At 38.7% G+C, this 13,544-nt stretch overlaps 1 non-coding gene across 1 annotated transcript; it reads left to right on the top strand.

The window, feature by feature from the left end:
• Positions 1-3,781: 3,781 nt before the first annotated feature.
• LOC111760200 (U1 spliceosomal RNA) lies at positions 3,782-3,944 on the top strand. Its single transcript, XR_002793958.2, has one exon. It is a non-coding gene; the product is annotated as a U1 spliceosomal RNA (small nuclear RNA).
• The last annotated feature ends 9,600 nt before the right edge of the window (positions 3,945-13,544 follow it).

The raw sequence follows: 13,544 nt of genomic DNA, 5'->3' as shown, positions 1-13,544 counted from the left end.
TACTCCAAAAAGAATAAATCCCAATAGACCTACTCTGAGATGCATGCTAACCAGAATATCAAATGCCAAAGATAAAGATAATACTGAAAGCAGCAAAAGAAAAGTTGTTCATCTCATACAAGGGATCCTCAATAAGACTAAGTGCCTGGGGAGCAGAAAAGAGAGCAGGATGTTAGCTGTGGGTTTTTCACATACGTACTTTATTTTTGAGAAACTTTCCTTCTATTCCTAGTATCCTGTTTGTTTGTTTTTTTTTTTCAAGAAGGGATTCTGGATTTAGTCAAATCCCATTTCTGCATCTATTGGGATGATCCTGTGATCTTTTTTCTTCTTCATGATGTTAATGTGCTGTATTATATTGATTTTCTTATGTTGAACTACCCTTGCATATGAAGGGTAAATCCCACTAGATCATGAGGTTTTAACATGCTGCTTGATTTGTTTTGCTAGTATTTTATTAGGGATTTTTGCACCTAAATGAATAAGAGATATTGTCCTATAATTTACTTTCCTCAGGATATCTTTATATGGCTTTGGTATGAAGGTGATGTTGACCTTGTAGAATGAATTAGAGAGTATTCCCTCCTCTTTAATTTTTTAGGAGCGTTTGAGCATAACTGAAGTTAAGTCTTGTCGGAATGTTTGGTAAAATTCCCCTGTGAAGCCCTCTGGTCCTGGGTTTTCTTTGTTGGGAGATTTTTGATTACCGATTCAATCTCTTTACTAGTCATTGAGTTGTTGAACTTTTCAATTTCCTTTTGAGACACAGTAGGTAGTCTATGTGTTTCTAAGAATTTGTCCATTTCATCTAGGTTTATCTAACTTATTGGCATACAGTTGTTCATAGTATCCTTTTATAGTCCTTTTTATTTCAGCATCATTGGTTGTAATGTCCCCCTTTTCATTTCTGATTTTTCTCATTTGTGTTCTCTATCTTTTTGTCTTTGTCAGTCTAGGTAAAATTTTGTCAATTATGTTGATCTTTTCATAGAATTAACTTTTGGTTTTGTTGATTCTCTTTATTGTTGTTTCTTCTCTTTCATTTATCTCTGCTCTAGTCTTTGTTATTTCCTTCCTTCTGCTCACTTTGGATTTAGTTTCTAGTTCTTCTTGTTTTGAGGTTAGGTCTCTGATTTGAAGTGAAGTGTTTCTTCTTTCCTAATATAAGCATTTAGAGCTATAAATTTTTCTCTCAGCACTGCCTTTGCTGCATCCCATAAGTTTTGGTATGTTGTATTTTCACTTTCATTCACCTCAAAACATTTTCTTATTTCACTTCTAATTTCCTCTTTTTTTTTTTTTTTTAAAGATTTATTTTTATTTATTTAATTCCCCTCCCCTACCCCGGTTGTCTGTTTTCTGTGTCTTTTTTGCTGCGTCTCGTTTCTTTGTTCGCACGGGAAGTGTGGGCGGCGCCATTCCTCAGCAGGCTGCTCCCTCCTTCGCGCTGGGCGGCTCTCCTTATGGGTGCACTCCTTGCACGTGGGGCTCCCCTACGTGGGGGACACCCTGTGTAGCAGGGCACTCCTTGCGCGCATCAGCACTGCGCATGGGCCAGCTCCACACGGGTCAAGGAGGCCCGGGGCTTGAACCGTGGACCTCCCATGTGGTAGACGGACGCCCTAACCACTGGGCCAAAGTCCGTTTCCCTCTGATTTCCTCTTTAGCTCATTGTTATTTAAGGATATGTTGATTTCAGCATACTTGTGAATTTTCCAATTCTCCCTCTGTTATTAATTTCTAGATTCATTCCTTTGTGGCTGGAGAATAAATATTGTAGTGTTTTCAATTTTTTAAATTTATTGAGGCTTGTTTTATGATATATGTTCTATCCTGGAGAATTATTCATGTCCACATGAGAAGAATGTATATTCTGTTTTTGTTGATAGAAATGTTCTGTGTATATCATATATTTCAGTTCTATTTGGTTTAGAGTATCATTCAAGTCTTGTTTTTCCTTATTGATCTTTTGACTAGATGTTCTATCTATTATTGAAAGTGGTGTATTAAAGTATAAAATTATTAATGTGGAACCATTAATTTCTCCCTTCAAATACGTGAATATTTGCCTCATATATTTTGGAACTCTGATGTTAGGTGCATCTATATTTATAATTGTTACATCTTCTTGTTGAATTGCTCCCTTTATCAGTATATAATGACTGTCTTTGTCCCTCACAACTGTTTTTAACTTAAAGTCTATTTTATCTGACATTATTATAGCTATCCCAGCTCTCTTTTGGTTACTAGTTGCACACATAGTTGATTCATGCTTTTTTTTTACTCTTCTTCTAATCTCTGCCTTTGACTGGAGAGTTTAATCCATTTATATTTAAAGTCACTATTGATAATGTATGACTTTCTTCTGCCATTTTGCTATTTAACCTCTGAAAGTCCTGTATATTTTTTGTCCCTCAATTCTTCTGTCCATGCCTACTTTTATATTTATTTTGATTTTTTGTGCTGTACCATATTGAGTGCCTTCTTTTTTCTATCTGGATATATTTTACAAATACTTTCCTTGTGGTTACCAAGAAGTTAAAACTTAACATCCTAAATATATAACAACCATATTTCTTTTTTCCATTAAAAATATTGAAGCATATCATTCACTCATGAACATATGTAAACAATAAATGTATGGTAAAAGTTGTGAACTTATAAAACAAACATATAACATCATACAGGACTTGCACACATCACCTCACCACCAATATCTTGCATTGGTGTGAAATATTTGTAACAAATTATGAAAGAACAGGATCAAAATAGTACAATTAACTATAGTCCATATTTTACTTTTGGTGTATTGCCCCCTCCCCCAATCCACTCTATTTTTTGTTGTTGTCATTGTTCATAAACCATACAATTTATCTAAAGTGTACAATCAATGACATTTGGTATAATCAGAGTTGTGGATTCTGATGAACTAAATCAATGTTAGAGCATTTCCATTACTTTTACAAAAAAATAAAAAAGAAAAAACAACAGGAAACAAATTACTATCATACCCGTATGTTAGTGCTTCTAATTACAAATCTTATGATGTGCATTCACTATTTCTATTCCAACATTTTCAGCAACTTTTTTTTTTCACCAATTATGCACAGATTAAACCTCATCTTTCCATTCTATAACCACATTCTGTACTCTGTTGACTTATATTTTAGCTATTAACTCTATGAGTTTGCTCATTATATTAGTTCATAATAGCAAAATTATACATTTGTCCTTTTTTGCCTGGCTTGCTTCACTCACCTAATGTCCTCCGGTTTCATCTATGTTGTCATATGCTGTATGACTTCTTATAGTTGAAAAATATTCCATCATGTGTATATACCAGAGTTTGTGTCTCCATTCATCAACTGAATGGACACCCGTGTGGTTGCCATCTTTTGGCAAACTGAATAATGTTGCTATGAATATCAGTGTGTAGATATCTGTTTGTGTACCTGCTCTCAGACCTTCTGGGTATAAATCTAGTAGTGGTATTACTGGGCCACATGGCAGATCTATATCTAACATCCTTAGGAACCACCAAACAGACTTCCACAATAGTTGTACTATTCTACATTCCCATCAACAATGTATAAGTGTTCTTATCTCTCCACATCCTCTCCAACATTTATAGGTTTTTTTCAAAATAATAGCCATTTAAGTAGTTGTGAAATGATATCTCATTTTAGTTTCGATTTGCATATCCCTAATAGCCAGTGATACTGAACATTTTTTCATGTGTCTTTTTGCCATTTGAATTTCTTCTTTAGAAAATTATTTCTTCATATTTACCTGGCAAGGGAGATATCATAATCATGAAGTTTGTTTTCCCAGGGCGAGGCTTATCCATTGCACTCCGAATAAAGTCACTCCTGCTATTCCCCCAAATGTGGGAAACTCGACTGCATAATGTGTGGTAGTGGGGACTGCGTTCGCACTTACCCCTAAGATAAAAATATCTCTTCGGGTCTTTCCCCCATTTGTCTTTTTTTATTGAGTTGTAGGATCTCTTTATGTATCATAGATATTAGACCCTTGTCAGATGCGTGTTTTCCACATATTTTCCCCAATTGAATAAGCTACCTTTTTACCCTCTTCACAGTCTTTTGAAGTATAGAAGTGTTTAATTTTGAGATCACATTTATCTACTTTTTTCTTTTTTTGTCTTTATTTATTTTTTGAATGTTACATTAAAAAAATATGAGGCCCCCATATACCCCCCACCCCCCTCACCCCACTCCTCCTCCCATAAAAACAACCTCCTCCATCATCATGAGACATTCATTGCACTTGGTGAATACATCTCTGAGCACCGCTGTACCTCATGGTCAATGGTCCACACCATAGCACACACTCTCCCACAGTCCACCCAGTGGGCCATGGGAGGACATAAAATGTCCGGTAACTGTCCCTGCAGCACCACCTAGGACAACTCCAACCCCTGAAAATGCCCCCACATCACATCTCTTCCTCCCATTCCCCACACCCAGCAGCCACCATGGCCACTTTTTACACAACAATGCCACATTTTCTTCAAATATTAATCACAATAGTTCATGAATAGAATATCAGTAAGTCCACTCTAATCCATACTCTATTCCTCCATCCTATGGACCTTAGAATGGTTGTGTCCACTCCACATCTATATCAAGAGGGGGCTTAGATTCCACACGGATGCTGGATGCAATTCTTCTGCTTTCAGTTGTAGGCACTCTTGGTGCCCTGGTGTGGTGGTTGACCTTCTTCACCTCTATTTTTTTCTTTTGTTACTTGTGCTTTGGGTATCAGGTTTAAGAGACCCCACATTCTACAAGGTCTTGTAGATGTTTCCCTATGTTATCTTCTAGGAGTTTCATGGTCCTGGCTTTATGTTCATGTCTTTGATCCATTTTGAGTTGATTCTTGTATGGGGAGTAAGATATGGACCTCTTTCATTCTTTGTTTATGGATATTCAGTTCTTCCAGCACCATATATTGACCACAGAGGTGCAGGTCTATATCTGAACTCTCAGTTTGATTCTATTGATCAGTGTGTCTATCTTTATGCCAAAACCATGCTGTTTTGACCACTGTAGCTTTATAATACCCTTCAAGGTCATGAGGCATGAGTCCTCCAACTTTGATTTCCTTTTTAAAGATGTTTTTGGCTACTCTGGACTCCTTTCTGCCCAAATAAATTTGGTGATTGACTTTTCTATTTCTGTAAAGTAGCCTGTTGGAATTTTTGTTGGTATTATGTTGGATCTATAAATAAGTTTGGGTAGAATTGACATGTACAAGATGTCTTCCAATGCCTGAACACAAAATGTCCTTCCATTTGTTTAGGCCTTTGATTTCTTTTAGCAGTGCTTTGTAGTTTTCTGAATACAGGTTCTTTACATTTCTGGTTAAACTAATTCCTAGATATCTGAGTCTTTTTGTTGTTATTGTAAATAGAATTTTTCTTCATTTCTTCCTCAACTTGTTAATTACTAGTATATAGAAACATGAGGGAGACTTCCGGGAAGATGGCAGACTAGAAAGACACAGGACCATCTTCTTCTCCAGAAAAATCGCTAGAAAAAGATCTTCTAGGGTTCAGGACACCAGGCGAAAGCTGAACCCCACCCAGAGGAGAGAGGGACAAAAGAGGGAAATTGTGACAACAGAATTGTGAGATGAAAGTCACAGCAGCTGCTGCCAGCACCATCCCCCACACTAAAGACACTTTAGAACTATTGGGCATCTGGACCTGTGACTACAGATAAAGGGGGCTCTAGGGATCTACCACCACAGTAAAGGGGAGAGGGAGGGACATAACCTACGGCTGACTCAACTTTCGACCCACAATTTGGTCTGTTGTGTCCTACGAGCCCTTCCAAGCCAGGTGGGACCACGCACTCGTTTGCCCTGGGATCTGGGGAAGTACTGGAGAAATCTGACCCTCCCAACCTCCCTCTCTTCTAGCTGGGACTAATAGTTGAGGACTCAGAGGGGAGTGGAAATATTTCTGACCAGGGAAAAGGGAGGGGACTGCCAGAGAAGGCTGGAGAACTGTCTCAGAGAAAATTTGAATTACAAGACTCCTAGTCCCCAGATATTTGGAAGTTCTTTCACATTGATTTGGTCTTTGTTCCAACAAATACACTCAGACCAGGCATTGAACTGAGAACTGCCAAAGAGCACCATCTGCTGGCAGATCAAGAAAATGCACTCAAGGAAAATTAAAAATAAGTAGGAGAGGCTTTTTTGGGCCTCTGTAGGTTTCCTCCCCAAAGCCCTAAGAAGCAACTTTACAACCAATTACTGGGTCCATTGCCCAGTTTTGAGCAACCAGAAGGACAAGCCTAACAATCCAGGTCAAGCCAAGAATCAAAGAGCAGTGGTAACACACAACCTACTGCCAATAAATCCCTAGAAAAGAGAAAGAAATTGAGCATGTGAGTAAACTACATCCTAATCAGTTGCCTAGACATCAGCCAAAAATCATGAGCCATACTAAAAAAATAGAAGACATGGCCCAAGAAAAGGAATATATCAAAGGCCCAGAAGAGATGCTGAATTTGAGAGAAATAATCAGTGAGATGCGCACAAATTTCCAAAACCAAATTAATGAGTTGAAAGACAATATGGTTAAAGAGATAAATGACATCAAGAAGATACTGAGTGAGTGCAAAGAAGAATTTGAAATCCTGAACAGAAAAGTAACAAAACTCATGGGAAAGAAAGACACAATAGGTGAGATCAAAAACACATTTGAGGCATACAACAGCAGACTCGAAATGATAGAAGGAAGAATAAGTGATACTGAAAACAGAACAGCTAAAATTGAAGAGGGAAATGGATTTGGCCCAATGGATAGAGCATCCGCCTACCACATGGGAGATCCAGGGTTCAAACCCAGGGCCTCCTGACCTATGTGATGAGCTGGCCCATGCATAGTGCTGATGCATGCAAGGAGTGCCCTGCCACACAGGGGTGTACCCCATGTAGGGCAGCCTCATGCACAAGGAGTGCGCCCTGTAAGGAGAGCTGCCCAGTGTGAAAAAAGCACAGCCAGCTCAGGAATGGCACCGCACACACGAAGAGCTGAAGCAGCAAGATGACACAACAAAAAGAGACACAGATTTCCGGTGCTGCTGAAAAGAATACAAGTGGACACAGAAGAACACACAGCGAATGGACACAGAGAGCAGACAACTGGGGGAGGGGCAGGGAAGGGGAGAGAAATAAATAAAAATAAATCTTAAAAATAAAATAAAATAAAATTGAAGAAAGAAAAGAGCAGAGAGAAAAAAGATTGGAAAAAATTGAGCATGGTTCAAAGAGATGAATGACAACTCAAAACACAAGATATGTGTCATGGAAGTTCCAGAAGGAGAAAAGAAGGGAAAGGGGGCAGAAAGAGTATATGAGGAAATAATAGCTGAATATTTCCCAACTCAGCTTACATGTCCAAGAAGCTACTGTATGCCAATCAGAATAAATCCAAATAGACCTACTCCAAGACATACACTACTCAGAATATCAAATGTCAAAGATAAAGAGAAAATTCTCAGACAGCAAGGAAGAAGCCAACCATCAAGTACAAGGGATGTCCAGTAAGACAGCATAGATTTATCTTCAGAAACCATGGAGGTAAGAAGACAATGGTATGATACAATTAGGGTACTGAAAGAGAAAAACTGCCAGCTGAGAATTCTTTATCCAGCAAAACTGTCCTTCAAATATGAAGGTGATTATATGTATTATAAAATATTCAATAACAAACAGAAACTAAGAGAGTTTGAAAAAAGAATCCACCTTTGCAGGAAATATTAAAAGAAGCCTTATAACCTGAAAGAAAAAGACAGGAGAAACGTGCTTGGAGGAGAATATTAAAGAAAGAATAGGGAAGCGGACTTGGCCCAGTGGTTAGGGCGTCCGTCTACCATATGGGAGGTCTGTGGTTCAAACCCCGGGCCTCCTTGACCTGTGTGCAACTGGCCCATGCACAGTGCTGATGTGTGCAAGGAGTGCCGTGCCACGCAGGGGTGTCCCTGCATAGGGGAGCCCCACGCACAAGGAGTGCACCCCATAAGGAGAGCCGCCCAGCAGGAAAGAAAGTGCAGTCTGCCCAGGAATGGCACCACACACACAGAGAGCTGACACAACAAAATGACACAACAAAAAGAAACACAGATTCCCATGCCGCTGACAACAACAGAAGTGGATAAAGAAAGAACATGCAACAAATGCAGCAAATGGACACAGAGAACAGACAACTGGGGTTGGGGGGTGGGGGGTAGGGGAGAGAAATAAATAAAATAAATCTTAAAAAAAAAAAAGAAAGAATAGCAGAAAGGATAACCAAAAGAATAAAAAGACAGACAAAAGTAAGATAGGATATATGAAAACCAAAGAATAAAAAGGAGGAAGTAAATAGTGCATTTACGGTAATATCTTTGAATGAGAATGGATTAAACTTCCCAACAAAAAGGTATGGGCTGACAGAATGGTTAAAAAATATGACCCATCCATATGCTGCTTAGAAGAACTCACCTCAGACCCAGGGATACAAACCGGGTGAAAGTGAAAGGTTGGAAAAAGATACTCCACGTGAATAGTAACCAGAAAAGAGCAGGGGTAGCTATACTAATATTGGACAAAACAGACTTTAAATGCAAAAAAGTTATAAGAGATAAAGAAGGCCTTTATATATTAAAAAAAGGGACAATCCACCAGGAAGGTATATAGTCATAAATATCTATGCACCTAACCAGGGTGCCCCAAAATACATGTGACAAACTCTGGGAAAACTCAACGGAAAAATAGACATGTCTACAATAATTGATAGAGATTTCAACACCCCACTCACATCATTAGATAGCACAACTAGACAGAAGATCAACAAGGAAACAAAGAACTTGAACAATATGATAAATGAATTAGACCTAACACACATATATGAACACTGCATCCAAACTCAGCAGTGTTCTTCTCAAGTGCTCCTGGATCTTTCTCCAGGATAGACCACATGTTGGGCAAAATGCAGTTCTCAATAAATATAAAAAGATTGAAATTATACAAAGTGCCTTCTCTGATCATAATGGAATGAAACTGGAAATCGATAATTGACAGGAAAAAAGTAAATTAGCAAATGTGTCAAGGCTGAAAAACACACTCCTAAATAATCAGTGCATAAAAGAAGAAATTGCATGTGAATATATTGAGACAAATGAAAATGAGAACACAACTTATCAAAACTTCTGGAATACAGCAAAAGCAGTCTTGAGAGGGAAATTTATAGCCCTAAATGCCTACATTAAAGAAGAAGAAAGAGCTAAACTCAAAGATTTAACTGAACAACTAGAGAAACTAGAAAAAGAACAGCAAACCAAACCCAAAGCAAGCAGAAGGAAAGAAATAATAAAGATCAGAGCAGAAATAAATGAAATTAAGAACAACAACAACAACAACAACAAAAAAACAATAGAGAAAATCAACCAAACCAAAAACTGGTTCTTTGAGAAGATTGGTAAAATTGACAAACCCCTGGCTAGATCAACAAAGAAAAAAAGAGAGAAGATGCAAATAAATACAATCAGAAATAAAAGAGGGGAATTTACAATTGACCCCACAGAAATAAAAAGAATAAGAGGATATTATGAGAACCTATATGCCAACAAACTAGAAACTTAGATGATATGGACAAATTCCTAGAAATACACAACCAACCTACACTGATGCTACAAGAAATACAAGAACTTAACAAACCAATCACATTTAAAGAGATTGAGGGAAGTGGTTGTAGCTCAAAGGATTGGGCTTCTCTCTATCATGTGGGAGGACCTGGATTCAATCCTCAGGGCCTCCTGGTAAGGGTGTGCCCGTGTGTTGAGCCAGGCCCCTGTGGTGAGTGATGCAGGAAGATGATGATGCAACAAAAGAGAGATGCAGGGGAGAGTCAAGGTGAGATGCAACAGAAAGCAGGAACTGAGGTGGCACAAGCGATAGGGAGCCTCTCTCCCATATCAGAGGTCCCTGGGATTGAATCCTGGTGAAGCCTTGAGGAGAAAACAAGAAGAAAAGACAAAAAGAAACAGACACAGAAGACCACACAGCAAACAGACACAGACAGTAAAACATTGGGGGGGCAGGGGAAGGATAATCAAAAAAATAAAATAAAATAAAATAAAGAGATTGAATCCATTATCAAAAATCTCCCAGCAAAGAAAAGTCCAGGATCAAACGGCTTCACAGGTGAATTCTACCAAGCATTTAAAAAAGAATTAACACCAATTCTGTTTAAACTCTTCCAAAAATTTGAAGAGGATGGAAAATTACCCAATACATTTTATGAAGCCAACATCACCTTAAAACCAAAGCAAAATAAAGGTACTGCAAGAAAAGAAAATTACAGATTAATCTCTCTAATGAACATGGATGCAAAAATTCTCAACATAATACTTGCAAATCAAATCCAAGAGCCTATCAAAAGTCTTATACATCATGACCAAGTGGGATTTATTCCTGGTATGCAAAGCTAGTTCAGCATAAGAAAATCAATCAATGTAATATACAACATTAACAAATTGAAGTAAAACACATCATCATCTCAACTGATGCGGAAAAGACTTTCTACAAAAATCCAGCATCCTTTTTTTTTTTTTTTGATAAAAAACTCTTCTAAAGATAGGAATAGAAGGAAAATTCCTCAATATGATAAAAGACATGTATGAAAAACCCACCAACATTGTACTCCATAATGGGGAAAGGTTGAAAGCTTTCCCTCTTAAATCTGGGATAAAGATGCCCACAGTCACCATTGTTATTCAATATTGTACTAGAAGTTCTAGCTAGGGAAATTAGACAAGAAAAAAAAATTGAAGGCATCCAAATAGGAAAGAGGAAGTAAAACGCTCACTGTTTGCAGATGACATGATCCTGTACATAGAAAATTCTGAAGTATCCACAACAAAGCTACTTGAGCTAATAAATGAGTTCAGCAAAATGGGAGGATACAAGATCAACAGGCAAAAATCAGTAATGTTTTTGTACACTAGTACTGAACAGTCTGAGGAGGAAATCAGGGAGGAAATTCCATTTACAATAGCAACAAAAAGACTCAAATACCTAGGAATTATTTTAACCAAAGAAGTACAGGACCTCTATGCAGAACACTACAAAACAATGCTAAAAGAAATTGAAAAGACCTAAACAAATAGAAAGACATCCTGTGTTCATGGATTGAAAGAATAAAATCATGAAGATGTCAATCTTACCCAAGCTAATTTATGGATTCCATGCAATACCAATCAAAATCCCAACAGCTTACTTTACAGATTTAGAAAAGGCAATTGCCAAATTCATTTACAAGGGAAATTGCACCTGAATGGTCAAAAGCATTCTAAAAAAGAAGAGCAACGTAGGAGGAATTTCACTGCCTGATCTTGAAACATATTACAAAGTTACAGTGGTCAAAACAGCATGGTACTGGCATAAAGATAGATACAGTGATTAGTGGAATAGAATTATTCAGCCTCCACACATTTGTGAACATACTTTCTTCCTGTCTATTATTGATTTCCAATTTCATTCCATTATGATCTGAGAAGGTGCTTTTATAATATCAATCTTTTTAGGTTTATTGAGAGCTGTATTGTGCCCTAAAATGTTGTGGTTCTTGGACATAGATATACATGTCCTTTAATAGGGTTGGAAATTTTCTACCACTATTTTTTCAAATATTCCTTCTGCCCCTTTTCCCTTCTCTTCTTCTTCTGGGACACCCATCACATGTATGTTTGCATATCTCTTACTGTCATTCAGTTCCCTGAGAACTTGTTCAATTTATTCCATTCTTTTCTTCATCTCTTCTTTTGTATGTTCACTTTCAGAGGCCATTTCTTCAAGCTCACCAATCCTTTCTTCTGTCTCCTCAAATCTGCTATTATATGATTCCAGTGTCTTTTTAATTTCATTTATTATGCCTCTCATTCCCTTAAGATCTGCTATTTTTCTATGTATGCTTTCAAATTCTTTGTGCTCAACCAATGTCTTCTTAATATCCTTAATCTCTTTAGCCATCTCATTGAATTTATTAAGGAGATTTGTTTAAACACCTATGATTAGTTGTCTCAACTTCTTCATGCCATCTGGAGGCTTATCCTGTTCCTTTAACTGGGCCATATCTTCCTGTTTCTTGGTGTGGATTATAATTTTTTGTTGGTGTCTTGGCATCTGGCTTACTAGATATATTTATTCTTGGTCCAGTTTCTCTCTTTGGTTTAGGGCTTTTTTGCCCTTTCTCCCTTGCTGGTTGTGTAGTAGGAATCTAGGATGCAGTTAGTGCTGTAAGCTACGGAGGCTGTAGCTGCCTGCATTGCCCAAGGGACCAATGAAGCTTCTCCCACCTTTCTCCTTTGCCAGAGGTAGGGACAGAGCCACAGCTGTGTAGAATAATCTAAATCATGCAGGCTTAGTGTCTAATTGCCCAGAGAGACTGATGAAGCTTCATGCCCCTTTCTCCCCTGCCTGGGGTGGGGATGGAGCTGTGGGTGCGGGCAGCAATCTATGCAGTGCAGGTCCAAAATGACCGCAGTTGCTCCAGTAGACCTCTGACTATTTGGTCTGTGCCAGACGAATGTATCTGCAGTTTCCAGGAGAGGCTGGTGTAGGCCCTCCTAGAATTAGTACTGAAGCCTACACTAGGGCTACAGTCCAGTCTTGGTGAAAGAAGCCAGTCCCTACCAGCAGTGTGATTTTCAGTTGGCCCTGCTTCCCCTTGTGTCAGGGGCGGAGTTAAAATGGCAGCTACCGGCCTCTTTCTGACTTGGACAGTTTCAAACTTTAGCTGTTCTTAGGATTATACTTTAGCAGGCCGAATTTACTAATCAGTACCTGAAGTTGGTGCCCAACTGTCTCTTCCTCACCTGTTTTTGGGAAGTGGAGCTTCCAATTCCAGTCACAGAATAGCTCCTGAGTTGGCTTGTGCTGCCAGTGGAGGATGGGCAGCAGCCTCCGGGGCGTGGTACGCTCTACTTACGAATCTTCTCTGCAGATGTGCAGCCTCCTGTTTCCATTCTTTCAAAGATATTGCAGGATGCCCTTCTGGTCTCCTGGAGTCCCCAAGCAGGTGCTTTAGAGAGCGCTGGGTGATTATTAACTGCCCTGTAGCATGAGCTGACTTTAGGAGCTCCTTACTTTGCTGCCATCTTGCTGGTTGTTGCCTCTAATATGTTTCTGATCTCATCTATTGTGTCTTTCATTCCCATGAGCTCTGTTACTTTTCTGTTCAGGATTTCAAATTCTTCTTTGTGCTCGCTCATGTCTTCTTTTTTTTTTTTTAATTTATTTTATTTATTTCTCTCCCCTTCCCCCGTCCCTGCACCAGTTGTCTGTTCTCTGTGTCCATTTGCTGCGTGCGTGTTCTTCTTTGTCTGCTTCTGTTGTTGTCAGCAGCACGGGATCTGTGTTTTTTTTCTTTTTTGTTGAGTCATCTTGTTGCGTCAGTTCTCTGTGTGTGCAGCGCCATTCCTGGGCAGGCTGTGCTTTGTGTTTCATGCTGGGTGGCTCTCCTTATGGGG

This window comes from Dasypus novemcinctus, chromosome 3, assembly GCF_030445035.2.
Source record: "Dasypus novemcinctus isolate mDasNov1 chromosome 3, mDasNov1.1.hap2, whole genome shotgun sequence".
Lineage (NCBI taxonomy): Eukaryota > Metazoa > Chordata > Mammalia > Cingulata > Dasypodidae > Dasypus > Dasypus novemcinctus.
This window is presented reverse-complemented; position numbering and strand designations above follow the sequence as displayed.